The 27,977-nt window shown below is 38.2% G+C and overlaps 1 protein-coding gene and 1 pseudogene across 1 annotated transcript in view; one reads left to right on the top strand and one right to left on the bottom strand.

The window, feature by feature from the left end:
* The window catches only part of DPP10 (dipeptidyl peptidase like 10), a 650,987-nt gene that overhangs the window by 362,990 nt on the left and 260,020 nt on the right, over positions 1-27,977 (bottom strand). The window lies entirely within an intron of this gene.
* Positions 6,454-9,387, top strand: LOC132428747 (mitochondrial import inner membrane translocase subunit Tim17-A pseudogene; annotated as a pseudogene).

Genomic DNA, 27,977 nt, shown 5'->3' with positions numbered 1-27,977 from the left:
GCTTTCACTGCATCCAATATATTTAGAGGCATGCTGTGTTCTCATTTTCATTTATATCTAAGTATATTTCACTTTCCCTTGTGATTTCTGCCTTGATCCATTAATTTTTAAACAGTGTGTTGTCTCATTTCCACAAATTTGTGAATTTTCCAGTGTTTCTTCTGTTATTGATTTTTAACTTTATCCCATTGTGATCAGAGAAGATATTTTGTATGATATCTACATTTTAAAATCCACTGAAACTTAATTTGTGACCTAACAAATTTACTTTTTTTCTCTTTGAATAGACTATACTTTTTAAGCCTTTTTAGTTTTTGTTGAAAATTGTTCATTTAAATGTAGTAGTGTGGTAACTCTGGAAACCAGATTCTCCTCCTTCCTCAGGGTTTTCTGTTTTTTTTATTTTTTATTTTTTGTTTTTGATTGCTATATGTTGTTTCTGTGCTGAAGATCACTGAGGTGTAAGCTTAGGGTTTTTTCAGGTCTTTTTTGATCCTGTGCTTTTCCCTAGGCATTTCTAATTGCCCTATATATATGCAGTTGATTTTAAATATATCAGTCTTCAATGTTTGGCTCCCGAAAGGAGAAAAAGAATAAAAAGAGGGAGGGGGCAGGGGTGGAAGGTGCTGGCCCTTTAAATATCACTAGAAGTCACTTCGGCCAAAAGGAGAGGACCTTACAACAGTGGGGTAGGTATAACAACAATGACCACCACCTCTTTCTCTGAACCTCTGTGATCAGAAGCAACAATCAGCAAATAGAACAATGATCTCCAAAGGAAGACAGGGTGCCTTTTGTCCACTCTAGCTCCTGCAAGGTTCTCCTGTAACATGTGCACTGCCTCCTTTCCCAGGTTGAGGTGTGAAGGAAGGGTAACTGGTACTGTACTAAGAGTTGAAATTGACTGTTATCTGCAATTTGCTATCCAAACCCTCCCCGTGGAAGTTACAAACCTTCAACAGACTCCAGAGTTTCAAAAGAGTTATATCAGACAGATTCTGCCAGTACAACTGTTGTCTAGTTAGGGAGATAAATTCCTACCTAGACCCATCTTTGAAGAATCCTTCCCCTGTATTTATGACTTAAATGGTAACACAACTTACTTTAGAAATTAATGAAAATATTAAAAAAGAAATTAAAATTCTATGAGTTCTTGTGATAGTTCACTTTATGTGTCACCTTGACTGGGCAAAGGGATTCCCAAATAGGGGGTAGAACATTTTTTCTTGGTGTGTCTGTGAGGATGTTTCTGAAAGAGATTAGCATTTGAGAAAGACTGAGTAAAGAAGCTCACCAATGTAGGTGGGTAGTATCCATTCAAATGAGGGTCTGAATATAACAAAAAGGCAAGAGAAGAGTGAATTTGCTCTTTTTGCTTGAGTTGGGGCAACTCTTTTCCTACCCTCAGACATCAGTGGTCCTGTGGCACTTTGGACTCAGACTGAATGAAACCCATTAGTTTTCCTGGTTCTCCAGCTTGCAGATGAAAGACTGTGGGCCTTCTTGACTTCCATCACTGTATGAGCCAATTTCTATAATAAACTAACCTCCCTCTCTCTCTTTCTCTCTCCCTCCCCCTCCTTCCCTCCCTCCCTCTCTCTCCTTCTCCCTCTAGATAGCTACATAGATAGACAGATAATAGATAGATAGATAGATAGATAGGAAGAAAATTGGTCTTGTATCTCTAGAAAACCCTGACAAAGATAATACAATTAGCTTTATCTTTTTATATTAAGCATTTTAAATCAGACTGGATGAACTTTTGTACACCAATTTTAACCCTAATGATAGAAAAGGTTATGCTAGATTCTTTCATATTATTTTACATTTTTTAATGGCTGCAAAATATTTCTTTATGCAACATGCATTGAATTATTAAATTTTTATTTCTGTACTGTTGATGATGACATTTCTTTGCAGTAGCAGAAATAGATTCTGAAACTTCATTAAATGTTGTATATCATCAAGATTTCCACCTTCAGATTGTTACCCAAGATTTTGCAGAAGTAGAATTTCATAGTATTTGTATTTCTTTTGCATAATTTTTGATTGTTTATAAGTTTAATGTTTGTATTTTAACTGTCATGTTTAAATTTCTTAAAAGTAATACACATTTTTAATGTAGTATTAATAAACTGGAGGTGGAAGGAGTTGCCTGGACCCCTTTCTCTGTAGGACAGATAGAGTTTTTTTAGAGGTATATATCACAACGTGTATATCTTTTGAATAGAAAAGGACAAAGAAATGTTATATTTATCTACAGATAAATCCAATTCCCTTTTATTGAGGGCCCTAGCTCAACTCCTGGCACAGTGCTAGAAAGCTTTCTTGCTTTTAAGCCTCCTTGCTGGCTGGGAAAAGCACCTGTGGCCCTCAGGTTGGCCCTCTCCCAGCATTTCCCAAAGTGCCACAATTACCACTTTTCAAACACTCATCAGAATTCCCATCAGATTCCCTCAGAATAAGAGATCTCCTCCAAATGTTACTAAATGAAACCAATTCACATAAAGATTAAAAGATATGCTGTATTTCAAAATATGCTTCAAAGACTCTAACACAAATTTCACTAAAACTGATCCATCAGCAAAAAGTTATGATTGTTAAACAAAGCTAAACATATTTGACTGTTTACATTTACTGTAGCGATATTCAGATATTTTACTATGATGAAATATTTCACAAAACGTCAATTGTGATTATTTACACCATATTTTTTCTTTTTTTCTAGTAATAGTGGGATATATTAACATTTTATAAAAATGATGGTGCACTACTCTTGGGGCATATTGTAAACTATAATTTGTATTTATTGAAAGAGGTGTGGTATCTCCTTGAAGACACTCCATATTTAATAACTATACTTGTATAAACCAAATTAAACAATTACTAATGTGAGGGGTCACTATGTTCAAAGGTCATGGTTGAGATATTGCTGTTTCTTATGCTTCCAGAATCTCTGTGGTTGAATTCCTAAGAAGAAATTCCATGGAATTCCATGTGGTCTCTGGTGCCTTATTTTTATTTATTTATTTTTTTTTTGCGGTACGCGGGCCTCTCACTGTTGTGGCCTCTCCCGTTGTGGAGCACAGGCTCCGGACGCGCAGGCTCAGCGGCCATGGCTCACGGGCCTAGCCGCTCCGCGGCATGTGGGATCTTCCCAGACCGGGGCACGAACCCGTGTCCCCTGCATCGGCAGGTGGACTCTCAACCACTGCGCCACCAGGGAAGCCCTCTGGTGCCTTTTTTTAATTCCTGCCTCCGTGGCTTGAACACATTAAAGTCTGGCTGAGAGGCAAGAGGATACATATGGCTTCTCACCCTCTTCTCTTTTATATAAAATATTTGCTTTAGTTTTTAGAGCAGCATGGTGTTAAAATTTAGATTTTTAAGGAAAGGAAAGTTTTCACTTAAACTTTGAAAGAAATCTAAATGCCCTATTACAATTGAAGAAAGAATTTCACTTTTGTGGTTATGGACATTCAGTGAATAATAGAGTAGTGTGTGTTTATAATTAATAGTTCCTTGTATAATGATGTACCTGATGTTACAAAATATAAAGAATGCTGGATAATGACGGGATTTAGCCATTCCTGGGTTTAAGAACGTAGTATCATTTCAAATCACCCTGAATATCAATTCTACTCCTAACAAAAATTTCTACCCCAATAAACACATCCAAAAGTTCCGGGTTCTTACTGAGCCTGTAGCCCATCAGTAGGATGCTCTCTCTCTTTCATCCATGATAGTTTTATGACACAGTCAGTGATAGGCCAACCTCTAAACATTGCTAGTTAATACTCATACACACACACACACACACACACACACACACACACACACACACACACACACAGCTGCAGTCCTGTATATAAAATATCACAAGAAAATGACCATTTTCCTATCTCACAAAAAGAAACGGTACCCTAAAACAGCATTAAATAGTTAATTCAGCTTGATAAAATCTTCACAATCTAACTAAACATAAAGTTAACTGATTTCTAGAGTGTTGCATAAAACTGCACTCTTTATGCTCCTACAATATTCTCCATGGCAGTTAGCCAGAGAGAACGTTTGGAAGACTGAAAACTCATCCTGGAGCTACTGAAGTTTATTCTTGCCCATTCTGAAAAATAGGCTGATATTGATAATTGTTATAAAAAGTTTACCCCATGAGCCTCATAGGCTGCCAAGAATGTAATTGAGCTGAAATGGAAGGCTGGTATTAAGCTTGCATCTGGTTCTGAGTCAAGGAGCCCTCACTCTTTGACTAGCATCAAGGGAAGCTTCTTTCATTTGAGGAGAACAATTTGACTATAGTGGAGTTCATTTTGAGAAATTGTCCCAGCTTGTCCAAACTGATGGCAAGTTGGATCGGATTTCAAATAAATAAATAAATACCTGTAGGAATTGATGTTACTACCCCTGGCTCAAAAAAATCAGATTAGAAAGTATTTATTAGGTATCTACAATGCATGAGGCATGATTCCACTCATGATTTTACCAAACATGATGATACAATGTTAATTCTGACCCCCTTTTTCACTAAAAAAATGTAACAAAACACAGTGTTCTATAATAATAAAAAAAATTGTGACACTTTTAGACCATGTTTTCATTTATTATTTTATAATATGATTTTAGTGAAATTCAGCATTTACATACGTTCTTAAAATGGAACCTTACATATATCCTGTTGTCCTGAAAGATACAACTGTCTTCCTGGATGTCGTCTCAATTTTCTCTCATGATCTGCTCAAGAGTGGCAAATGTATGCATTTGGTCATTTATTTTGAATCTCTTGAAATTTCAACTTAACAATGTACTTCAGCAACAAAATTCAATAAATATTCATTAAGTTTGTACTATGTATCAGGAAATACCTATTCTATGTGCTAGAGATACAAAACATCCTCACTCATTAAGGAGTTCAGAGTTCAATGGGAGATACAGGCAAATAAAACTATTTCCATACAAAGAGAAGTACAGTACTGTGATTAAGAGTAAAGACTTGGGTTATCAACTGAGGGTAGAAATTAACCACATGTACTTTAAAACACTAGCCCAAACTGAGATATCCTGTAAGTATAAAATACACACTGCATTTTGAAGACCTCGTATCAAAAGTATAAAATACCTCATTTTTAACACTAATTTTTAATACTGTACTGATTATGCTTGAAATGTTATTTGGGATATATTGTATTAAACAAAATGTATTAACACAGTTAATTTCACCAGTTACTTTTTCAATGTATTCTTTAGAAAATTTATGAATTACGTCACATTTGTAACTCAGATTTCTATTGGACAGCGCTGGTTTGTATAGTGATGCTACTAGACCTTTTGTCTTCAAAACTCATTCTGTCACTTACTAGCTGTAAGACCTTAGGCAAGTACTAGTTTGTTTTTTGCTTCAGTTTCCTCATGTATAAGAAGAGGTTGATAACAATTATAGTTGTTTACTCAATAGGGTTGTTGGAATAGTAAGTGAATCAAAACATCTAAAAGGTGACTATTATTAAATATGTAAGCATTAAGTAGGCACATAGAAAGAGTACCTATCTCAGGCCAGAAGAAGTAAACTCAGAGAACTCCAAAAAAAAAAATAATAATAATAATGATTTCACTAAACCTTCAAAGAATGTCAGAAAGCTACCCCATTGTAATAGGAGGATAAGAATATTTCCAAGAATAGGGACAATATAAATAAAGTCATAAAACTTGAAAGAACCAAGGTCCATTCCAGGAACTGAAAGTGGCTTTCAATGGGTAGGACTGCAAACCTCTTCGAAGCAATGGTGGGAAGAGAGACTGAAGAGGTGAGAAAAGCCAGGTCACTACACTGCCCAATACTATTTTAAAGAATTTATGAAATTAGGAATCCCCTCTATAAAATTAACCATATTGTTTTAGGAGAGTCAAAGGAGATACACAAAGAGAAGAAATGAAATGGGAATAAGTGATGTCATGAAGGAGATTACTAAGATATTAATAAAAGAATTTCTGAGTAGTAAGGCATATTACTTCCCCATTCTAACCCTTAAGGCAGGATGCTTTTGATAGCTATCCAGTTATCCTTTTCTACTAATTGAGCCTATTAAACCAATAAGCCACTAAAACTTGTACTCATTTAATACACTCACTGTAAGCTAGGTTATGAAAATAAGTTTTGGATTTTGTAAATTGGGAATGCCCACCAATAAACATTAATGCTCAGATTCTATTATGGTAATGGATAGACACCAACACTCATAGGTTCTTTATAACTTATAAGGACAAAACAGAGTCGAGATCTACCTCCCAGGTGAAAGAGAAAAAGTTGAAAGCTCTCAGGAAAAGGTTCCTTTTGTATTAGAGGTATAGGTAGTGTTAAAAGGTAAACTGAGGCACATAAAACTTTTTCAAAGGTTTATTTATGCAAGCCGATTCAAATTGGACAGCACCAAACCAAAAATGGTTAGGAGCTCCCTGATGACAGAAGCTAGGGAAAAGGTTTTCATAGAGAAGACGCAGAAGAAAAACAAATACGTTATTCGATTGGCTATACTTAAGCAGTTGCCCTATTTGGAAAAGCGGGCTACTTGTGATCGGTTGTTCTCTTGGGTTTTTTTTTTGGATTCTGGTGCATTGATTCTGGCTTAGGTTTTGGCTTGCTTAGTAGGCTGCCGAGGCATCAGAGCCACCTCAGTCTAATAGACTCCTTGTTTAATTAATTTTATTGTAGTTACAATGATATATCATAAGGGCATTAAAATAATAAGAAAGGAGACTCTTCTGGAAGGAATTTTGGTGGATTAAATTTTAAATATGTTGAATAAGGTAACATTATCAAAAGTGAAATGAACAAATATATGTATATATACTATATACTAAATTTGTGATAGGATAACCTATAACAATTAGCAACCAGCAATAGTATCTGAAATAACTTTTCATTTTGATTGCATCACTTTGTTTTCTCCCTTAGTAAGATTCACTGCTTCGTCCTCAATGTCTTAAACAGCTAGATACAAACAGCAGGGTTATGCCAACATTCTATGACAGTACCAAAGTGCACATTTCCAGTTGATGATATCACAGTAGGTACCCACCCTAGATATCTCTGGGTAGTGTGTTATTAGCATATGTCTCAAAGTTTGCCATGTCCACCTCTTTGTCACACCCGATCACAGTGGTGAATGTGTCACTGGAAGACCAGCAGTTTTGCCCTTATGTAAGGCACACTCTCTGTCTCATGACAGTAGTGTCGTCCTGTACAGTCTCATTAACAGACTATATTTATCACTCGTTCATGGCTCAACATTACAAACTCCTTCCATGTATGTCTTTTCTTTATGTAAAAAAATGGTACTTAGTGTCCTTCAGGTTTAGAAATTAATGACACTATCAATATTAATTTTGAAAAGAATAAAATTTTAGCGAAGACTGAGATGCATCTTCAGATGAGTGAGAACTAAAAAGGACAGAAAAATGTTACAGTAAGTAAATATTACACTAAATCATCTCAAATATTATTTCAGGACTTAAGCTCCTAGGGGGCTATATTTTTACTGACCATTTATTAAATTTCAAACCTAACTGAGACTGTTTGGAGAAGAGAGCATGGAAAACCACATTTTGAAAACAACGAGTGATATCAAGAAAGAAGCAGAAATGGCCTCAGTGTTGGGAGAACATATCAGGGAAATGCTCAAGCAAACAGTGATGGAACGTGACAGAGCTATTAAAATCCAAATCCACACAAACATTCAAATTGTTTCTCATCTGGGCACAGTTTCTTCTTCTACTCTGAACTGCAATTACAATGAATGGGCTTCAACCCTCTCAACTGGTGCCCAGTGAGAGAGGCATGTTTATGCTCTCAAACATTTGGGCCATCCACTTGCTCATATGCTATGGTTTGATGCCCAGGTTTCTTTCTGTGCCATGAAATCCTGGTCCAGGATGAAACTGGAAAAAGATGGTGCAGTGACAGGATGATAAATGAGGTTCACCACGATGTAAGGTTGGGTTGTCCTCTTGTATTCTTGGCAACAGAAACAGATTTACCAACATGTCTGCCCCAAAACACATTCTTCTATAAAGTTTTAAAATGAAGCAGCTAAGGGAATTGTCCGGCAGTCCAGTGGTTAAGACTCTGGGCTTTCACTGCTGAGGGCACAGGTTCAATCCCTGGTTGGGGAACTAAGATCCTGATAACTGCACAGTGTGGCCGAAAATTTTTTAAATTTAATGAAATAAAATCAAGCAGCTAATAACCACATTATATCAAAGGACTAGCAGGAAAATCCTCTCTTTCTGTTTGTGCATAGATACCCAAATTCAAAGTTCTTCTTTAGGATGGGGGACTTGTATAGATAAGCATTCTGTTTGTTTGTGGAAATGCTAAACAAATTCATATTCTGAAAATTCCAAATTAAAGTACACACTAGGGTGCAACAATTCTGCTCACTGAGGGTTCTTTCCCTTCAAACAAGATTTGTCACATTTTAAAACTGAATTTATCCAATGCATATAAAATGCAATAAAATGTACAGACCTTAACTGATATCTAAAAGTTTAAGAATCTGTCTTTTAAGTAAAACCTAGAGCTAACTTCTCTTTAAAAGTAATTTCAATGTGATTGTAGAGCTTTTGAAAAGGTGTTAATTCTTTGAACAGAGATAAAATTAAAGTCAAAAAGGTTTTAGTCACAGTAGTAGAGAGGCAGCACCTTCTAACTAGCAGACCTTTAAAATTGACTACGGGCTAAAATCACAAAGTACAAAACAGCAACCAGTAAATCCGTCATGTGGTTTCTTCATCTCAGTCAGATACCAAACTGTCATCTAAAATGTAATCAACAATGTCCCTAGATTAAACTGAATATGAAAATTTACTTTGACCATGGAGTCAAGGTACAAGAGTATGCGTGCAAATTGTGGATGACTGTGGTGGGGCCTTTAAGATGAGAACCATAGGTGATGGCAATCAAAGGTTTTCGCAGTTCTCCAGTGGGAGTAAACCACAGACTAGGAAGGAGTTTGACAGCTATTAAAACCAGGGCTCTGCAGTTGAGAGGTAGCTTTGCTGTTTGGGGAAGGTCTGTTTTCCATGACTGACTGCAGTATGGTTCAAGTCAGAGGGAAAGAAGATCCCTGGAACTCGACCATGAGCGGTGCCTTAACAGGAGCCATACTGACAGCAAGAAACAGACCAGTGGCCATGGTTGGGTCAGCTGCGATGGGTGGCATTCTCTGGGCTTTAATTGAAGGAGCTGGTGTCTCCTTGACAAGATTTGCCTCTGCCCAATTTCCCAATTATCCTCCATTTCCTGAAGACCCCTTGCAGTAGCCTTCAGCCCAGTTACCATCCTCACCTTTTGAAGACTATGGACAATATCAATAGAACTTCTTTCCCAGGATTTCTTTAATAGAATCAGGAAAGGATTTCAGACTGTTTTTCAAACTATAGGTGGGACAACTATGGCCAAACAAACTATGAAGAGACATTTAGCATCTTCTTCTATTTAAAGGAACATGGGGGTGGGGGTTCCTAAAAGATAATACATTTATTTATTCATACTTGGATTGCATTTGTGATTAAATAAATGTCTAAAATCTTTCAAAGGAAATACAGTAAGTGCTAGGAAGATGAAGGACCAAATGGCAAGCAGCAATGAAGTATGACCATCATTTCCTTGTGGACTTCTCTGCCTGGTTTCGTTCTGTTAGTCAAACAATAAAAAAAAACTCCTGGACATTGCTCTTAAAAAAACAAAACAAAACAAAACTTACTTTAGAATAATTTTAATTTGAAAATAGATTTAGTCTTTCTTTACACCCTTCTAATTTAAAACAAAATAAATTTATATTTCTTTTTTCTTTACATAATTTTCTTGATTCTCCTCCTCATTTAAATTCTTCAAACATCCACTGAGCAGAACTGGAACACAGCATTCAGATAAGGCCATGATTCTGCTGTCTCAGTTTATGTTTATAATCTATCCTGATTGCTAAGGGTTACAATCTTTGTTTCACAAGGCTCTGCCTGGGTACAAACTGTTCTACATAATGACACTTACTACAGAAGTCAAAAGTAAACACTCAAGTATCATTATTCAATAATCATTTTTAAAATTGCATTAAAAATGTCTTGTGTTCTTCAGTTGGCCACATTAAAATGCAGGCAGTCCAGTTCAATAAATCCCAGAAGAGTAGTGAGTATCAGAATCTAGTCTCGGTAGAGGGACATGCACTTACTCCCTCTTGCGAGAGCAGCAGAATCACAGCTAACTGCTGAGCAATCACTGACAGGAAGACACTGGAACTCACCAAAAAAGATACCCCACATCCAAAGACAAAGGAGAAGCCACAATGAGATGGTAGGAGGGGTGCAATCACAATAAAATCAAATCCCATAACCGCTGGGTGGGTGACTCACAAATTGAAGAACAAGTATACCACAGAAGTTCACCCACTGGAGTGAAGGTTCTGAGCCCTATGTCAGGCTTCCCAACATGGGGGTCCAGCAACGGGAGAAGGAGTTACCAGAGAATCAGACTTTGAAGGCTAGTGGGATTTGACTGCAGGACTTTGACAGGACAGGAGGAAACAGAGACTCCATGCTTGGAGGGCACACACAAAGTAATGTGCACATCAGGACCCAGGGGAAGGAGCAGTGACCCCATAGAAGACTGAACCAGACGTACCTGCTGGTGTTGAAGGGTCTCCTGCAGAGGTGGGGGGCAGCTGTGGCTCACTGTGGGGACAAGGACACTGGCAGCAGAAGTTCTGGGAAGTACTCCTTGGCATGAGCCATCCTGAGTCCACCATTAGCCCCAGCAAAGAGCCTGTAGGCTCCAGTGCTGGGTAGCCTCATGCCAAACAACCAGTAGGGAGGGAACTCAGCCTCACCCAGGAGACAAACACATTAAAGTTTTACTGAGCTCTGCCCACTAGAGCAACACCCAGCTCTACCCACCACCAGTCCCTCACATCAGGAAACTTGCACAAGCCTCTTAACATAGCCCCATCCACCAGAGAGCAGGCAGCAGAAGAAAGAAGAACTACAATTCTGCAGCCTGTGGAATGAAAACCACATTCACAGAAAGATAGACAAAATGAAAAGTCAGAGGAATATGTACCAGGTGAAAGAGCAAGATAAAACCCCAGAAAAACAACTAAAAGAAGTGGAGGTCGGCAACATTCCAGAAAAAGAATTCAGAATAATGATAGTGAAGATAGACCAAATAGATTTAATTGATATTTATAGGACATTCCATCCAAAAACAGCAGATTACACTTTCTTCTCAAGTGCACATGAAACATTCTCCAGAACAGATCACACCTTGGGTCACAAATCAAGCCTCGGTAAATTTAAGAAAATTGAAATCATATCAAGCATCTTTTCTGACCACAACACTATGAGATTAGAAATAAATTACAGGGAAAAAACCGTAAAAAACACAAACACATGGTGGATAAACAATGTGCTGCAATATAACCAAGAGATCACTGAAGAAATCAAAGAGGAAATCAAAAAATACCTAGAGACAAATGACAACGAAAACACGGCGATCCAAAACTTATGGGAGGCAGCAAAAGCAGTTCTAAGAGGGCAGTTTATAGCAATACCATCCTACCTCAAGAAACAAGAAAAATCTCAAATAAGCAATCTAACCTTACACTTAAAGGAACTAGAGGAAGAAGAACAAACAAAACCCAAAGTTAGTAGAAGGAAAGAAATCATAAAGATCAGAGCAGAAATAAAAGAAACAGAAAGAAAGAACAGCCAAGATCAATAAAACTAAAAGCTGATTCTTTAATAAGATAAACAAAATTGATAAACCTTTAGCCAGACTCATCAAGGAAAAGAGGGAGAGGACTCAAATCAATAAAATTGGAAATGATAAAGGAGAAGTTACTATGGACACTGCACAAATACAAAGCATCATAAGAGAATACTACAAGCAACTCTATGTCAATAAAATGAACAACATGGAAGAAATGGAAAAATTTTTAGAGAGGTATAACCTTCCAAGACTGAACCAGGAAGAAATAGAAAATATGAATTAACCAATCACAAGTAATGAAACTGTGATTAAAAATCTTCCAACAAAAGTCCAGGACCAGATAGCTTCACGGTGAATTCTGTCAAGTGTTTAGGGAAGAGCTGACACCCATCCTTCTTCTCAAATTCTTCCAAAAAGTTGCAGAAGAAGGAACACTCCCAAACTCGTTCTATGAGGCCACCATCACCCTGATACCAAAACCAGATGAAGATACTAAAAAAGAGAAAATTACAGACCAATATCACTGCTGAATATAGATACAAAAATCCTCAATAAAATACTAGCAAACAGAATCCAACAACACATTAAAAGGATCATACACCATGATCAAGTGGGATTCATCCAAGGGATGCAAGGATTCTTCGATATATGCAAATCCATCAATGCAATACACCATATTAACAAACTGAAAAATAAAAACCATATAATCATCTCAACAGATGTAGAAAAAGCTTTTGACAAAATTCAACACTGATTTATGATAAAAGCTCTCCAGAAAGTGGGCATAGAGGGAACCTACCTCAACATACTAAAGGCCATATACGACAAACCCACAGCAAAACATCATTCTCAATGGTCAAAAACTGAAAGCATTTCTTCTAATATCAGGAACAAGACAAGGATGTCCAATCTCACCACTACTATGCAACATAGTTTTGGAAGTCCTAGCCACAGCAATCAGAGAAGAAAAAGAAATAAAAGGAATACAAATTGGAAAAGAAGAATTACAACTGTCACTGTTTGCAGATGACATGACACTATACATAGATAATCCTAAAGATGCCACCAGAAAACTACTGGAGCTAATCAATGAATTTGGTAAAGTTACAGGATGCAAAATTAATGCACAGAAATCACTTGTATTCCTATACACTAACAATGAAAGATCAGAAGGAGAAATTAAGGAAACAATCTCATTTATCACTGCAACATAAAGAATAATATAGCTAGGAATAAACCTACATAAGGAGGTAAAAGACCTATACTCAGAAAAGTATAAGACACTGATGACGTCTTTTCAAAGACGAAAAAACAGAGGGAGAGATATACCATGTTCTTGGATTGGAAAAATCAATATTGTGAAAATGACTATATTACACAAAACAATCTACAGATTCAATGCAATACCTATCAAATCACCAGTGGCATTTTTTACAGAACTAGAACAAAAAATCTTAAAATTTGTATGGAGACACAAAAGACCCCAAATAGCCAAAGCAATCTTGAGGGAAAAAAGCGGAGCTGGAGGAATCAGACTCCCTGACTTCAGACTATACTACAAAGGTACAGTAATAAAGATAATATGGTACTGGCACAAAAACAGACATACAGATCAATGGAACAAGATACAAAGCCCAGAGATAAACCCACGCACCTATGGTCAACTAATCTATGACAAAGGAGGCAAGGATATACAATGGAGAAAAGACAGTCTCTTCAATAAGTGGTGCTGGGAAAACTGGACAGCTACATGTAAAAGAATGAAATTAGAACACTCCCTAACACCATACACACAAATAAACTCAAAATGGATTAAAGACCTAAATGTAAGACCGGACGCTATAAAACTCTTAGAGGAAAACATAGGAAGAACCTTCTTTGACATAAATCACAGCAAGATTTTTTTAGAACCCACCTCCTAGAGTAATGGAAATAAAAATAAACAAATGGGACAGCACAGCAATGGAAACTATAAACAAGATGAAAAGACAACCCTCAGAATGGGAGAAAATAGTTGCAAACGAATCAACGGACAAAGCATTCATCTCCAAACTATATAAACAGCTCATGCAGCTCAATATTAAAAAAACAAACAACACAACCCAAAAATGGGCAGAAGACTTAAACAGACTTTCTCCAAATAAGACATACAGATGGCCAAGAGGCACATGAAAAGCTGCTCAGCATCACTAATTATTAGAGAAATGAAAATCAAAACTACGATAAGGTATCACCTCTCCCAGTTAAAACGGGCATCATCAGAAAATCCACAAACAACAAATGCTGGAGACTATGTGGAGAAAATGGAACCCTCTTGCACTGTTGGTGGGAATGTAAATTGATACAGCCACTATGGAGAACAGTATGGAGGTTCCTTAAAAAATTAAAAATAGAACTACCATACAATGCAGCAATCCCACTACTGGGCATGCACCCTGAGAAAACCATAATTCAAAAAGAGTCATGTACCACAATGTTCATTGCAGCTGTATTTACAATAGCCAGGACATGGAAGCAACCTAAGTGTCCATCAACAGATGAATGGATAAAGAAGATGTGGCATTTATATACAATGGAATATTACTCAGCCATATAAAGGAACGAATATGAGTTATTTGTAGTGAGGTGGATGGATCTAGAGTCCGTCATACAGAGTGAAGGAAGTCAGAAAGAGAAAAACAAATACCGTATGCTAACACATATATATGGAACCAAAAAAAAAAAAAGTTTATGAAGAACCTAGGGGCAAGATGTGAATAAAGACGCAGACCTACTAGAGAATGGACTTGAGAACACGGGTATGGGGAAGGGTAAGCTGGGAGAAAGTGAGAGAGTGGTGGCGTATATATGGACATATATACACTACCAAATGTAAAATAGATAGCTAGTGGGAAGCAGTTGCATAGCACAGGGAGATCAGCTCGGTGTTTTGTGACCAGCTAGAAGGGTGGGATAGGGAGGGTGGGAGGGAGGGAGATACAAGAGGGAAGAGATATGGGGATATATGTATATGTATTACTGATCCACTTTGTTATAAAGCAGAAACTAACACACCACTATAAAGCAATTATACTCCAATAAAAACATTAAAAAAAAAAAAAAGAAATCACTCCTACATATTTAAAGAGATGGCTGCCAACAGTTTTATGATTTTCTACCTACGTTCTTTCCATTCTAAAAAACTCAGAAACTGATTCTTCAAGTATCTCTTTTGGAGTTCACTGATCTTGAAAGCTTGGTATTGAAACACTTGAAGCATCCTAATTCTTTCAGCCTAAATGAATCACATAAAATACAAATAGCTATCAGTACCTTGCCAAGGTTTGGCATTTACCATGTGTCAGATGCAAAGCTGGGTATAAGAATCTCAAAGATGAATCAGTTACAGATGTTGTCCTCAAAGAAATTACAAGATAGATAGAAATAGGATGCTGTTGGAGGCATAAGAAAGCATTCAATTCTCTCTCAGAGGAATATGAATAATTTCCAAATGTGGTTTATAGTGGAGTTATTACACCTGTCTGGAACTAATCTACCTTGAAGGCCATTCAAGGTAGAGGAAATAGCTTGAACAACAATACAAAGGAGTTAGACAACTTATCATAGTTTAGAGATCATCTTAGTCAGTTCAAGCTGCTATAACAAATTACCATAGGCTGGGTGGCTTAAACAACAAACATTTATTTCTCACAGTTCTGGAGGTTGGAAGGTCCAAGATCAAGGTACCATCACAACTGGCATCAAGTGAGAGCCCACTTCCTGGTTTGCAGATGACTGTCTTAGTCTCTCCTTACATGGCAAAGAGCAGAGAGATAGAGAGAGCAGTTCTCTTGTCTCTTTTTATAAGGGCACTAATCCCATTCATGAGGCCCCACCCTCATGACTTAATTAACTCCCAAAGGTCCCACCTCCTAATGCCATCACATTGGAGGGTTAGGATAGGTGAATTCTGGAGGAACACCAACATTCAGTCCATATCAGGGACCAAACTATTAAATATGGTAAGGTTTTGTAATTGTTGAAGTGGTGGGCAGACTCCCTATAATGCGGGACCTTGTATGTCATACCAAGGAATTTGGATTATAATCTAGTAGGCAATGAGAAGTCAGGAAAAGAAGATTAAATCAGGAACTGATACAACTTATTTGATATGTGCATTATCAACTTACTCCTGCAAGGTATATGGGTTGAAGAGAGACAAGATTTTAATGAGAACACATAGAAGAAGAAGTAGGCTAGGCAAAAGATGAATGAAGTCTGAATTAAGGTGGAAACAAGAGGATGACTACAAGGGAACGAGATGAGGAAGTGGTAAGGAGGTAGAGCTGACTGAAATTGGATGCCATCTGGATGTAAGGGATCAGGAAAGGGAGTCATGGAGGAGTTCTACATGATTGGCAGGTGATGCTATCATTCTTATAGTTTGGAAAACAGCAGAAAGAGTTAGCGAGGAATAATAGTGAATCAACTTTGAACATGTTGAGTTTGAGGTGTCTCTGTGGATAGCTAAAATCTCAATTCTTTAGTAGAAAAGCAGTAAAGTAAAGCAAGGTGTGAAATTCTCAAAATACTATTCAATTCCTGAAAGATATAAATGAATAAAATGAAGTAACATGGGGTCTGAGAGGCCAACAGGAAAGGACATTTCTTTACCAAAGAATGCTTTTTGCTTGTGTAGTTGAAAGAAAGGAAGAGGGAGGGAGAGATAAAGGAAAGGAGGGAGTGAGACGTCTCAACTACTCCAAGAAGTTCCCTTTTAGTCACTGGGTTGTAAATTTTACTGAAAAACAAAACAAACAAACAATTACTATAATGTTTCAGGGTATTTGGGGTTTTTGAGATGACAAGACATAAGGACACATTCATTTTGTTCACCTTTTCATCCTCCTGATACAGAAGGCAGAGAGGGGCTAATCAATAAAAATTGGTTAAATAATGAAATTTGCATTCATGAGTACATCTCTATTGGATTTGATTTCATATTTCCTTTGGATCTGTAGTCAGAATGTGCTCTACAGTTAATCCCCCATAACTCTGAAATTTAATCTGAAATGGTCACTTCCCTACCTCACTATGTGAGAGGTTCCCACTCTCATGTGGGGTTAATCCCATGTATAAGCAGACTTTGGTTGGGCCAGGGAATATCTCCTGAGCAAATCCATGTGACACCACTGCAGTTGCTCACGGTACACAACTCTTTCTTCCCATTCACAAAACCTAGCAGTGGCCAAGTCAAATTTATGTTCACTGCAACCTTGCAGTGACTTTCTTTTGCCACTTCCCAGGATTCTGAGAGGGTACCATGAGAGAGACCCAGAATCTAACAGTAAGGACACAGGTAACTACCACTTTGTCACAATGATGCAAATTTCCTAGAGAAATGTAGAGGCAACTGGCCAAAAACAAGAGCTCGTTAGAGAACTTCAGAAGCCTGAATATACTTGTAAAAAGAAATGATTAAATGTATGTATGTTAAGCATTTTAAAATTCCTGCCAAAAAAAGTACCATCTTAAATCTCGATCTAAATAAGTGTGTTTTCAAACACAAAACCAAGAAGACTGCCTCTTTAGCTATGGAATGTCACCTTGGGAGATATTACTTGAGCTCAAATAGATAAAACTCCTGGTATTGCATTATGTCTCTTCTACTTATGTGCCAAAAGAGAATAATTAATAGGGAGAGAAAGGCAGGTTTTATATTTTCAGGTCGTTATGAAAAATGTAATCCATTCATACAACAGAGTGTGTGATTACTTATGTGGACACCAGGTAGAGTTAAAGAGCCTCTGAAACCTATTATATCAGTCACTAGAAAGTCCTTATAAGGCTAAAATTTGAAACTCTTATCACCATTGAATATTCAAATGAATACCATGATTACTAATTTTAAAAAGGGAAATTACTGCATTTATTGCTATATGCTGAGAAGAAAGAAAAAAAATTAATGTTATTTTCTATCCTTGAGGACAAATTCCATATTCTATTCTGTTTTATATCCACATCATCTAGCACAGTGATTTGAACAAAGATGTTCATACATTCAATTAAAATAGGAACACAAGTAATAGATTTGTAGACAGGCTACATATATGTAAAGTAAGCATAGTACAAATACACCTCATCTCTTTTCATTTTAGAAAGTTATTTTTCTTTTTACTAGTCCTCTATATCATAGTTTATTTCAATATGCCTGATAATTCCACAAGTCTCAACATTCTAGAAATGCCCCAAACTGGCATGTAATTAATCACTAGAGAGCTTGATTACACACACACACACACAAACACACACACACACACATTGAAGCCACGATGCTCAATCAATACACTTTGATTGTGGTTTGTCCCTCTGAGGACATCTCAGTTTCCACTCTCCAAGACAAAAGAAAACAAGCCTAAATAAATCATAATGTTGAGGTCTTAAAATTTTATTTTCCTAGGTAGTTTTAAAATTTAGATGTTGAAATTAATGAGAGAGAAGTTAAATATTTAACAACATTATCAATATAGGAATGTAGTCTTAGTGCTGGAATGAACACAACTGCCATGATGACATCCATGGCAAGGATAAAATTCAGAAAAACATGTGGACTCCTCAGTGAGTCAGTAGGTCCCCACTGGTCATTAAGTTAAAATGCACTATTTTGCCCTAGAAATCACCAAATTTATCAAATCTTCTGATTTAACTATTTAACTAGGGAGGAAAGTGGAATGACATTAGATACTGATTGAGTTTTCTGATTAACTCATAATCTATTTCAAACATATAAGGTAAGCATTTCTCTAAAATAAATATTAGACTGCAGTTTTGACTGGAGTAAAAGTAAGCATTGATATATTTCTTATGATACTTCAAAATTACCATGTTGAATATTAATTATCATTATATAGGACCATATGTCTATTATATTATATAATATATATATATGTATATACATACAAAATATTGATCAAATCTTGACTTTTACTGAATCCAAAATGTACCAGGTGAAAATAATTAGTTGAATAAAATCTCTTCTCTCATCATATTTTCCTTTTCACCTTCCTTCATTTTAAGTGTTGAGATAGGCATATAAGAAGTGGTTGAAGGTTATATTCAACTATATGAAGCTTTCCACATTTTTTTTTCAGTCCAAAAAGACAGCCAAGGACATCCCTGGTAGCGCAGTGGTTAAGAATCCACCTGCCAATGAAAGGGACACGGGTTCGATCCCTGGTCCGGGAAGATCCCACATGCCACAGAGCAACTAAGCCCGTGCGCCACAACTACTGAGCCTGCACTCTAGAGCCCACCAGCCACAACTACTGAAACCAGCGCGCCTAGAGCCCGTGCTCCACAATAAGAGAAGCCACCGCAGTGAGAAGCCCACGCACCGCAAGAAGACCCAACACAGCCAAAAATAAATAAATAAATAGATAAATAAATAAATTTATTAAAAAAAAAAAAAGAAAGACAGTTGAGATGCATTGTTTCAAGCAAAAGAGTTTCTGAACAATTATCTATGAATTTAATACATAAATGGAATCACGGGTTAAATGTTTTTACAATTCTTTAAAATTCCCTTGTTTCTGTCACCCGTAAAATAATCATGTTCCTGAAACTTTCTTCCCATGAACCAATCAACATCATCCTTAGTAAGGTAAAGTTAAGAGGATTAGATTACATCTAGAAATGGCTCCCATGGCTCCTCGGGTTGGTAATACCCTCTGAGTGTCTATCTGTCTCTGTTTCTCTTTCCCTCCCTCCCTCTCTCTCTGCCCCCCTCTCATTTTGGGGGGTATAGTATATATTCTTAAAATATACCTATTATAAGTACAAAATTCAAAGATTTGTAATGAATTTGCAGAGTTGGAGAATAATCACTATAATTCAGTTTTAGATCATTTCCATCATCCCCTAAAAATTCTCTGGAGCCCATTTGGTGTAATCTCACCCCATCCTCAGCACCACATAATCTTCAGTTTGTATCTATAAATTTCTCTGTTCTGGGCATTTCATATAAGTGCACTCATACAATAATGTTTTTGGGGTTCATTCATTTTGTAGCATACATCAGAATTTGGTTGTTTTATTGTTGATTTGTATTCTACTGCACAAATATACATATTTTGTTTATCCATTTACCAAGTTGATAAACTTTTGGGTTGGTTACAGTGTTTGCCCATACAAACAACGCTCTCATGAACATTTTCACACAGGTTTTTGTGTGAATATATGTCTCATTTTGCTTGGGCACATACTTATTATGTCATCTAATAAACACATATTTAACTTTTAAAGAAACTGTCAAATTGTGCTGCATTGTTTAATTTTCCCACCAGCAATGTATGAAGACTCCACTAGGAAAACCACTGGTTTCTGAGTCAGAAATCCCTGTTACGTGCTTTGTCATTTAGTGGGTTTGTCATTTGTGTCAAACCACAATCTATGAGCCTCAGATCCTTCATGAGTAAGACAACCATAGAACACTGGTCCCTATTGCACAGGATTTGATACTAAGTGAGAAACAACGTTTTATATACTAGAAAATTCTATATCTTTATTACCTTGTATTTTTAAAATTACAACAAATAAAATCAAAATATGTGCACAGATATATAGTTAAGAAAGACAGACAAAGGTGGATGACTTGGGAAGGACTGTGTCATCAGAACTCAGCACAATTGTCTGAACACACAGTCAATAAATGGCTTAGCAGCCTCTCCCAGCTAAAAGACATGCATTAAACAAAAAGCAGATATTCTGAGCTATGAAGAAGAACAAGTGAATGTCATATTTGATCTCCTTTTTGCCTGTCTTGATTATCTCAGTAACAAGGTGCTAGAGAGAGAGAGAAGAATGTTGACTATATCCTGGCCTTGGAGTCTAATTGGTAGTTTTCTTTTTATTATATCTTAAGAATTGGCTTATATCTTCGTATCTTATATTTCAATGTTTCTTTGTTTTGTATTGTTTTTTCAAATCAAAGTTTTATGTTTTTAAAAAAAATCTTAGCTGAAAGCTTTATTTAATCAGATTCCAGATGACCAAAGCATTGGGATTCAAGAGGCCCCAGTTTATGCCTTTATTCTGCTAATGAATAATCCTCGGGCTTCAGAAAAATAAATTCACTCCTCTGGGTTTTTATTTTATTTGTTCCTGAATAATGAAAGGATAATTCCAGACCTAAAGTGCCCTGGATTTAATCGTTTTTACCATACATATTTCTTGACTTTAATATAGATTAATTTTCATGTAACTTCTGTGGCTGCCTCATGATTTACAGTCACAAATCTGTATTACATGCGTGCAGGGGATCTGATGGACGGTCTACGACTTACACCTTTGCAGCAGTTCGGGAATGATTTTGACTCCATTGGTGTGGAGCTTAATGCCAAGTGGCCACTAAAGACATGACTCTGATTTCAACATTTAGGACAGAAGCTGACATGTGCTCATCACAGGACCCCTCAAATCTGACGTCCAATGTAATAAAGTCAATAACACTTTACTGCGTTATACATTCATGTGTCAGATGCAGGAAGAATATTCAACTGGCCCTAGCCAAGAGAGAAAATGAAGATAAACCACTCTCACTCCATGTCAAATATAAGCATCAATGATCAGAATACAGTGAGTGCTAAAACCAGAGCAGTTTTTCTTTTCCTAATGTTAAGAGAACTACCTCAGTTACTAAGATCAACTAGACTTTATACTCCTTATCCTTGTTTGTCCCCTCAGCATATGTTGCTCTGATAATTCTTCCTAATACGAAGCAACATCAACAATCTTACTGTTTTATTAAAATTTCTAACAGTAAAATGAATGTTCAGTTGGCCTGATCTCATGGCTCTCTCCCAGTACTTCTTGTACCAACTGTTTTCCAAAATGTACTAGCTGACTCATTTAGAAATGTTTTTCTCCTATTATAATTATACTATTAAAACAAATTCACAATATTTTTATGTCAAACTTAAAGCAAAGGAATTAGCCCCATCTCAAATATATGATTGAATTTGCTGAAAATTCCACCATTTCATTTTTCTTTTGTATACAAATCCCTTCAAAAAATACTTAATGGATTCACTCATTCATTTAACCATTCAACAGGTATTTACTGAGTGCCTTCTGTTTGGCCAGCACTATTTTAGGTATGACAGATAAATTAAAGCAAATGAATTTGCTGACCACATGGTGTTTTCATTCTAGTGGCAGAGACAGAAAATAAACCAATGAAAACTATACAGTAAAACCTCAGGTAGTGATATTTGCCATGAAGAGGGTAATGGGGGAGAATTATGTGAAAAAGTGTGGACTGAGAAAGCAAGTCTGTGGATGCCTCAGTTCAGCAGAGCTTGAATGAAATGAAGTTAAGCATCTTTTACTTTACCCATGTATTTTCATGAGCATTTCTGAACTGAAATAAAAATTGAGGAATCCATTCAAGAAATATTCATTGGGTGCCTTTTCTTCACGTAGTAATTTCTGTGAATATTGGGTTCCTTTTTAATGATGAGGATTTCTTATCTTGAACTTTCCTTGTCCTGAAATAGTAGGTGATACTTTTCTTCACACAGTAAGTTTTACGAATGTTGGGTTCTAGCTTCTTTATGATCAGGATTATGTCTTGAATTAGCTTTGCTCTAACAACAGCAGATAACACTTGAGGGATAGGGTAGCTTGTTAGGCATCTTAGTGCAAAGGTGCGTGTACTTCGTCCTACTGAAGTTTAGCTGCTCAGTTTCTTTAATACAGGTCCACTTTTGCTGTTACTTTTTTGTTGTTGTTGCCACTGGCCTGTTTTTATCTGACATCTTCTTATTCTTTGATGGCATTTTATTCAAAGAGGGCCTATTCTTTAATACAGGTCCACTTTTGCTGTTACTGTTTTGTTGTTGTTGCCACTGGCCTGTTTTTATCTGACATCTTCTTATTCTTTGATGGCATTTTATTCAAAGAGGGCCTATTCTTCTTAGGTCATTTTTTTTTTCTTTCCTTACCCCACCAAGCCTCTAAGGGGCATCTTTACTTTCCATTGTGCTTCCTTCTCCCCTAGAATGGAATCTTTCAAGTCTGCCACTCCTTGTCCTGTGCATTTTCCAGGTCATCACCCTCTGCCTTCCCAGTAGCCAGTCATTTGATGGCAGACCACGTGGCAGACCTGTTTGCGGTGTTCCCCACTCAGGATGAATTATCTCTTCTGCCCAAAGTCTAGACGATGTTATGTCTCTTCCACTACCAGCCGCATCTTACAACTCTTTGAAACACACCAGTGGACTTGGGCCTGCCTGCCCAGCCCAAGCCCCGCCTAGGAGACGCCAAGAGGAGACTGTTGCTCAGGAGGAGAAGGAGAAGTGAAGGGTTACCTGGAGTGAACCGTGAGAGATTCGTGGGGGACGGAATCCACTGAGGAAGATGGCTTCAGATGGCTGCCACTGCCCCCACCACCACCCCTGCTCTTCCAGACCAGCCAAGACGCAGCCTTCCCCACAACCTGACAGCTTCACCCTTGACACACAGTCAGCTTCAAGTCCTCGGGGACTCCGTCTTTGCTGATAACGCCCTGCTTGCCTTCATTTGTCCTCCCCCGCCTGGAGGTGGAGGTCTCTGTGTTCCACGGAGCCCAATGCTGCGGCAGTGACCAGCCTTCGGACTCGCGGCCCTCACCCTCCCTTCTTGCTTTGTAAACTCTTTAGGCACGAAACAACAACAGCACAGAGGAGAAAGATTTGGAAGAAGGGGAGAAGGACAAGTTGGGCTTGTGGCCTCCCTCCCATGGAACAGAAGGACCTCCTTGTGTTTTGTGCCGTCTCCTGTTTCTGTGGCCCCGGGAGGACGCAGGGGACAGGAGTTGGGCAGGAGATGAACACCACCCAGCTGCCTCTTGAACCTCTCACTTCAACCCAACCTCTGGGGATGGCTGGGTAGGGGTGATGCCCACCTTTGGGCTGGAGGAAAAGGTGGGCTGGAGTCCTCTCCGGAGAGCCCAAAAAGGAAATGCCCCAGAGCCCTCCACCGTGTCTGCCACAGCTGCACTTCAGGTGGGCGACTAGGCTAGTTCTCCTTGCTGCCCTGACCTTAGCTTATCTATTCAATATTTCCATGTGGTTAGATCCTCCTCTGAAATGAGCCCCACTCTGGAGGGCAGCTGATGCCCCCTCAAATAATCTCATTCCCCCCACCCAGGCTTACTCTGATATGTGAACTTCTCTGACTGTCCAGCTGCCACCTTCCAGCAAACCCGGACCTGATTTGAATTTTTCACCTCCTCGGGATCCCTCCAAATTCAGCAACCCCCGCCCTCCTTCCTAATTCAGTGTTATTCCTGCCCCTCCTTCAGCCTCCCTTCCAGGCCTTCCTTGTTGGGCCTCTCCCATTCAGGCAGCAGGGGGCGCTGTGATGCCCTTCTTTGATTGAGCTTTTGCTTTATTGTGATTCCCAGATGGTGAGTTTTTCACAGACTGAAGCTTTGTGTCAAGCCTGTGTCGATCAAGTCTATCGGTGCCATTCTTCCAAGAGCATTTTCTCACGTTGTGTCCCGTGTCACATTTTGGTAATCCAGTATTTCAGATTATTTTTCATTATTACTGCTATTTGTTATGGTGATCTGTGATCATTAATCTTTGATGTTACTACTGAGACTTGCTGAAACCTCAGATGATGGTTAGCATTGTTTAGCAATAAAGTATTTTTGAATTAAGGGGCGAATTGTATGGTGACATTTGCAATAGCGGTGGTCTGGAACCAAAGGCACAATATCTGTGAAAGGAGCTGGTCAGGCTGTGGGTGGAGGCCAGTGGGACAGAATCCTTCCAGAATCCCTCCCAAAGCCTTTCCTTGGTCTGGCCTCCCCACCATCTGCCTCCTTCTTCCCCTCGATGTAAGTTAGACTCAAGGGAGTGACAGACTCAAGGGAGGAGGTGACAATTATCTATCTGCGTGGCCTCTCTCCTCAGGACTCCCAGCCCCAAGCCCTGGCCTTTTTCTTTAAGGTCTGTCACCATTCCCCAGCCCAGGATGCCAATTTCTCCCTCCCATTGGAACTCCCACATCCTTTCTAAAAATAGCTCAAGAAGAGGTTACTGGGCGCTTGACATTCTTCTGGAGAAGATTTAAGGGCTGAGGCTTTGACCCCCAACCCCTGATATTTTTGGACTGGCAAACTCAAAGGGGCTCGGCTCCCACTGTCCCAGCTTCTCGTCCTACATCTCCCCCAGCCCCAAATCTTGCCTTTGGCTTCCCCACCCCACCTTTCCTTGTGTTTCACCTCCTGAGAATTTTATTACAAGGCAAACTGATATTTTTAACATGGGGGCGGGTGGGCTACACTGCCCCCCAGCTGCACGGAAAACATTTTACCTGCTCAGTGCCAAGGCTCCACCCTGAACCCAGACCCCTGTTACAGTTATTTATCCCTTTCCCGGTTTCCGAGAGGCACCTGCATCCATTATGCATGAATAAATATATTACATGTGGATGTGTGTGAGTGTGTGAGAGCTTCTCCAACCTCAGCCTAGGCTACGCTGGCCCTCAAAGCATGTTGTTGAAGTGGTAGCACTGCTTCTGGAAACTTCAGTTCGCCTGCCTCAGGCTCTCTTTTCTCTGACTGTCTCTGTCTGACTGTCTCCAGCTCTTTTTCCTGATTGTCTCCAGCCGTCTCTGGCTGTCTCTTTCCCGAGTGCCCCTCCCCCTCTGTCTTTTCTCTGCCGATTTTTATCTGACCACTTCCTTCTGTCTCCTTTCTGACTGTCCCTGACCCTCCAGCTGTCTTCTGACTCTGGATTCACTAGCTAGGGACATGAGATTTTCTTTTTGGGAGTCAGCCCGAGGGATCACTGATGGTTACACGCTGCATCTTTGAGAATTCAGGGTGCCAGTGTGGCTGTGAGCAGGGCCTACCCCTGCCGACCACAATTTATTAAATTCCCAACTCCCACCCCATCTCTATTTGTGATTCTATTTTTGTAATTTATACCTGACCCCCAGGGGGTTAGGACTGGCTGGTACTCGGCCACTACCCTCCCTTCATGGTTTTGCATTGCCATCAACAAAGAGCTCTTAAAAATGAAAACAAATCCAGAGGATGCTATGTTGGATCCATACCTGTCTGAACTTCTTCCAACTATATATTATTTATGACCACCATCATCATCACCATCATCGTCATCATTTCCAACATCTTTTGGTATACAACTTATTACTACCATCCTGCTCAAGAATGTTATTAGTGGAGATAAAATATCCTTGACCCTCTCTGACCCTTACCAGTTAGTACCAGCCAAACGTGACTGAGAATTAACTCCTGTTATGGGCCTCCTAGCATAATAACCTGTGGAAACATGCCATCGGTCTGGGTCTGTTAACTACTTTAGAAAGTGTACACATGTTTGTGAACCTATCAAAATGCATTACTGCTATACTGGCAGACACCTCTGCTTTTTCACTGCAACTACTTTTATCTATTTGGCTCCTAGCAACCTGTCCTCAAATAGGACTTCCTATGATCTGAAAACCAGAAAACGAAAACACTTTGGAGATTGCTTCAAAGACGTAAGAAACTGAAACAGCTTCCTATTCCATAACCAGGGCTTAGGAAAAGTTTTGAAATACAATGGATGAGTAAATACAAAAAAAAAGAGAGAGAGACTTCAAAATAAATGAATTCCCAAATAATCTATGATTGACAGAGGATTCTACATAACAATTCATCAGTGAGAATATTTTGAGTTTTTTATTAATACAAGACAAAATGAAAATCACACGCTTCACTTTCTTTGCTTTTTTATGTTCAAAGTCTTAGGAAAGAGCAGGTGCTTCAGTCTAATTTATGTGAAAATAAACCCCATTTTAATTACATGAGATTCATCATATTCCTAACTTGAGAACATAAACAGAATGAGTTACTATTTAAGGTCAACACAGGACTAATCTATAAGAGTGTTTATTAACTCCCCACTTTAAAAAAGGGAAGGAGAAGAAAAATACAGATGGCAAAAAAAGGGAAGAACTGTGAAGGAAAAGAAAGAAGCTGAAAGCAAGAAAAAACTGAGACCCAAGTGACTAGAACTTAGATTCTCTGTTTAGACTTGAGGTTAAATTAATTTAGGACTCCTATGTTGAATAAACATGGTAGAGTCCCTTTTACTTGTTTCAGAGCATTTCACCACACATTATACGATTACAAGATAAAGGGGCTGAGCATGTTATTTGAGCTTTCTCTGGTGTGTGTGGAAGGAGAGATGAGGGGAAGGGAGCTGGCAACAAGAATTTGTCTCTTGGGGACATTTGACAATATCTGGTGACATTTTTGGTTGACAGGACTGGGAGATGCTACTGGCATCTAGTAGTTAGAGGCCAGGAGTGCTGCTCAACAGACTACAGTGCACAAGTAGGCCCACGCAACCGAGAATTATCTGTCCTAGATACCAACCGTGCCCACGTTGAGAAATCCTGACCTAGATCAGTTGGTCTCAAACTTTAGCTATTAGAACCACCTGGAGGACTTGTTAAAAACACAGACTGCTAGATTCATCTCTAATGTGTCTGATTCAGTAGGTCTTGGTTGGGGCCATAGAACTTACATTTCTTAGAAATGTCTTGGTGTTGCTAATACTGCTTGTCCGGGAACCACATCTTGAGAACCATCTTCTTGACTTAAATCACTTTGACATAACCGCTCATAAAATCTTACACTTCTCCTTACATAAGATATAGCATATCTCTAATCATAAATGTAATATCTATCTTCGCTTCTAGATTCTAAGCTCAATTAGATCAAGGGCAGCGTCTATTCAGCTCATTACTGCTTATTCACGAAATAGGGTAGGCACTTAAATTTCCAGTGAATAAAAAAGTCTTGAATTTAAGTGTTTAGATTATTGCCATAAAATTTCGAAGTCTAAGAGTTTGAACCCTATTTTCTTTATAGAACAACAACAACACAATGTTTGTTAAGCATAGATTTTTCACATTAAGAGATAAAAGTCTGGGAGGGAGCATTTACGACTGCTCACCTATTTTCTGCCTTGAAGGTTGAAAGTATTGACAAAACTGCTCGAACAGTTTTCAGCCTTGAAGAATTCAAAATATTAAAGAATGTGAAATATTATACAAAATATTATACAAGTCATTGGTACTAATGAAAGTCATGTGTCTCATAACTTAGACCCAAATCAAAGAAAGGACTTACTAGAACATAATGTTAAATTTTTTAAAAAGGTTTTTT

This window comes from Delphinus delphis, chromosome 7 (genome assembly GCF_949987515.2).
Source record: "Delphinus delphis chromosome 7, mDelDel1.2, whole genome shotgun sequence".
NCBI classification, from domain to species: domain Eukaryota; kingdom Metazoa; phylum Chordata; class Mammalia; order Artiodactyla; family Delphinidae; genus Delphinus; species Delphinus delphis.
The sequence above is the reverse complement of the archived record's forward strand: the minus strand, read 5'-3'. Positions and strand labels throughout refer to the sequence as shown.